We start from the raw sequence: 4432 nt of genomic DNA on the forward strand, positions 1-4432 counted from the left end.
AGGTTTAATCCTGCCACATGTTCATTTGCCTTTCGAAACATTATGGACGTCAGCGGTTGTCTTATGCCATATTCTTATGTTTTTCTTGAAAACTTCAGTGTTTATTGTACTTTTTTAGTTCCTTTGAATCTATTCAAAACTTATATAAACTCTATGAGATGTTGAGCTTAAATTATTGTATATACACGGGAGTCTTTTTGTTTTTTTTTTTTTGTCGTTGGAATACGGTCACATTAACATATACCCTACATCTCCATCTATTCATATGATTTTATCATATATAGATGCTCGCACGGGACTTTCTTGTTTACGAAATTTGCATTGTAACTAAAAAGGAACTATCGATATTCAATAAAAATCATAGTCAATGGAAACATCTCTTTTGATTGGATGGAAAATATCGCTTGCAATGTTCCGAATATTAAAAGTTAAGAGAAAATATATCGATATAAATATATTATAATCAACGTGTGGTTCATCAAAATTTATGAATCTATTCAGAACCGGATTAAATGCAAACAATCTTGTTTGCACTTACTTACTTCAACTTCAATCTTTATACCAATTCAGTATTTGGTAGTTTATGCGAAATTCTAGTAAACAAGCAAATACTTTGTTAGTATTGGCATTTTTCTAAGATTTTTAATGTCTCTATAATATATAATGTAATCAAATTTCATACTAGTGTACATAATACAATTGACAAAATATAAATTAAAGGGAATTCATTGTCAAACATGATCAAAACCTCAAATAAACACCATGTATCAAGTACTAGAAGACACAATCATACACTGATTATTCCTCAATGTTTGGTCAGTTGTTCCTTGTAGGTATCAGGAACCAGTGTGCCGTTGGTTTCTGTCCAATCACAAACCAGCCTTCGGTTGTTCCTGATGTTATTTTGCGTGTTGATAATGTCTTTCCTGACAACGAAATTATTTGAATAAAAGAAACAGTATACATTTTCTAATTTTTGAATATCATCCTAAGTTTTTTAATATTCATGCCTTCAATTCAACAAGAAAGACTTTGGATTGCTCCTTATCCATTTTCGATACTGAAGACTAATTGGAAATTAATTTAAAAAAACGTTTGTCAATTGTTTTATGGATCGCGGAGTTTGTGTTACACATGTAATGGGTACACGGTTGGGTTGCTGACAAGAGTCTCTCATAATGTTACATAAGGATATATACATACGGGTAATGTATTTCTTTCATTAAGAAGATTATCAACAGTCTACTTGGAATTGAGTTTTGTATGTTATGTAGAAATTTAATGTTAACTTATTATAAGAGCTATACATTGATTGCGAAATGAAAACTGAAATGGAATCTTACTGTTTTCCTTACTAACTAGATAAACAGGTTTCTCTTGTGATTTACTACTAATTTTTTTTTATAAAATTCTCAAATATTTCTTTCAAATGGCATCGGGCTTTGCAACAGCATATAGAAACTTGACCATGTCTCGTTAATTCTCGGTCGTATTTAATTTACAAGAAGGTACAGTTTTCAGTTTGAAATCATGTTCATGTATACTAGTATTAGAGATGCGAAATATACCAATAGGACATTCAAACTCATAAGAAAAAACATTAATTAATACTCCAAATCTAAAAAAATAAAACAAAACATTTTCACTATCATGTAATATACTCCTTTCTCTGACAGGTTCTCACTTACAAATTGAAAATTTTGTTTTTGCATCTTAGTCGAAAAGGGCATACACATCACAAATTTATTTAAACTGAAATATTACAATCTTTAACTTAAGAAAACTATTATCAAGTCACAACGTAGTTACTTTTGTAAGTTAAATGATAACTTACGACATTTTCCACATGTTACTGGACAGTAATGGGCCCATGCACTGGTACTACATATGTTTGAGACATCGCATTCACAAAAGGACTATTTACACATTTCCCAGTTGTTACAAGGTGCATTTCTGTTGTTGCTGATTTGGAAGTCGTTGTTAGTGTTGCTGTTTTAGTAGTCGGTGACTGTGTTGTTGTTTTAGTAGTCGATGCCTGTGTTGTTGTTTTAGTAGTCGATGCTTGGGCTGTTGTTTTAGTAGTCGGTGCTTGTGTTGTTGTTTTCGTAGTCGATGCTTGAGCTATTGTTTTCGTAGTCGGTGCTTGTGCTGTTATTGGTGGCGTTTCTTGTTCTGAAGTTTTAATCGGATATATCACATATTATCTTTTAATAGCGTCAATGTTTAAAACTAGTTTATAAGTTAAAGGATTATAACTTTACGTTTTTTATATCTCTAGTATTAGAAATAAATAAATAAGAAAGAGCGCATACGAAATTGCTTCTGATCCGGTTTGTTCGTTATACCTGTTAACAGTATATGATATTTTCTTTATATGGTTGATATTCATTAAATTTATCTTTTAGATATGGGGTTCAAAGTATAATTTACGGGTATAAGTGTAGTATATTACTCGTTTGAAAAATACTGTCTGTGAAAGAGGAGCGAAAGATACCAGAGGGACATTTAAACTCGAAAATAAACTAATAACGCCATGACTATAAACGAAAACGACAAACAGACAACACAAACCTAACTTAAGACTAAGCAACACGAACCCCAGCAATAACTTTAATTTTAATCACCAATGGAAACAGGATTAATGTTCGTTATATTTGTAATATATATTTTTTAATTATAAAGAATTACATTAGATGTATGTTTCATTATAATACGTTATTTTGATTGGTTAACTACACATCACGTGTTATTCCTTAAGCAATTGCATTGCTCAATAAAACTTTTCATTCATGATAACAGGAGGTCCCACAATAAAGTGCACAAGTAAATTAAATAAAAAAATGACAAAATTCGTGTTTTATGATCCTAGCTAAAAATGTAATTATCAGTATTGAATGTTTCGTTTTGTAACTTCATAGGGTTGTAAAAGCGTTGACCGTACGCACATTTTTAGAATGCCGCGCTTCATACAAAATGTACTTCGGTCAACGCTTTTACACCCCAATAAAGTTACAAAAAGAAGCATTCAATTCTTAAATAAACTCATCATAGATAACCGGATAGAAATTGCGTACGCTGGACGAGCGCTTCGTCTACAAAAGACCACCAACCTATAGACTGGTTCACGATCGCAATATTCAGTATGCTTCACATATATACTCAGGGGTGTGGAAATATTTGCTGTGGGCACTTGTCCCTGGGCAAGTAAAACTGTAAAGTTCATTTGTCCGGAAAAAAAGTTACTTGCCCTGGTGGTTCCAATATATATTGAAGTATTTCATTGTATTTAATATATGATTCTTAGCACTGTTTTGCATCACAATCAATCCATTTGTTTATTATGTGTAAAAATTTAGGAAAGTAGGTTAACATCTATGGGACAGAAACTTTACAGCAAACCAACCAATGAAATGACATGTAAAGGTAATTTTTGCAGCAGTTTTTGAATAAAAATTGTAGCCTAAATAAGCCATAAATCGTAAAGAATGTAACGTTTAAACCCGCTGCATTTGTATTGACATGTTGTTCAGTGCATGTCATTTGTTGATGTGATTCATAATCGGTTTTTTTGTATATATAACTCCGTTGGTTTTCCCGTTTGAATCGTTTTACACTAGGAATTGGTGGCCCTTTGTAGTTTGTAATTCAGTGTAAGAAAAAGGCTGCGTGTTGAAGGTTTCTTTGATGAGTCGTAGGTAAGTTATCCTGGTTCCCGTCTTACGTTACAGGTATTATCTTATAGCAATACGATCTCACGAGGTATATTGACTTATAATCATTTGTTTTACACACTGTGACTTTTAAAACATCGAGAGTTGTCTCATTGACAATCATACCACATCATTTTATTTCTATTAATTGAATTGATTTATAGTGATTATAGATAACTAATAAATAAAGGCAACAGTAGTATACCGCTGTTCAAACTCATAAATCCATGGACAAAAAACAAAATTGGGGTAACAAACTAAAACTGAGGGAAACGCATTAAATATAAGAGGAGAACAACGAAACAATACCACAATGTAACACACACAGAAACGGACCAAGCATCAGACAAAATCCCACGAGAATAACAAATATAACATCAAAACCAAATACATGAATTTGGGATAGACAAGTACCGTGACACGTCTTATCGCAATGTGAATTTAAACTCAAAATAAGAGAAAACAAACTACGCAACGTTAAAATGTAACACACACAGAAACGAACTATAATATAACAATGGCCATATTCCTGACTTGGTACAGGACATTTTTAAAGGAAAAATGGTGGGTTGAACCTGGTTTTGTGGCATGCCAAACCTCCCTCTTTTATAGCCATTTGAAATATAACATTAAAATGACAACTCAACACCACAGAGCTACAATATAAATAAATTGGAGAACACAATTGACAAAGAAACACACGAACAACAGCCAACAAAAGG

The 4432-nt window shown here is 32.2% G+C and overlaps 1 long non-coding RNA gene across 1 annotated transcript; it reads right to left on the reverse strand.

Annotated features, from left to right (window-relative positions):
* Window positions 1-710: 710 nt before the first annotated feature.
* LOC143056826 (uncharacterized) lies at window positions 711-2158 on the reverse strand. The gene is made up of 2 exons (XR_012972528.1): window positions 1835-2158; window positions 711-926 (listed from the first exon to the last, which is right to left on the reverse strand). It is a non-coding gene; the product is annotated as an uncharacterized LOC143056826 (long non-coding RNA).
* Window positions 2159-4432: the final 2274 nt, after the last annotated feature.

The sequence above is a fragment of the Mytilus galloprovincialis genome, chromosome 13 (assembly GCF_965363235.1).
Source record: "Mytilus galloprovincialis chromosome 13, xbMytGall1.hap1.1, whole genome shotgun sequence".
NCBI lineage: Eukaryota > Metazoa > Mollusca > Bivalvia > Mytilida > Mytilidae > Mytilus > Mytilus galloprovincialis.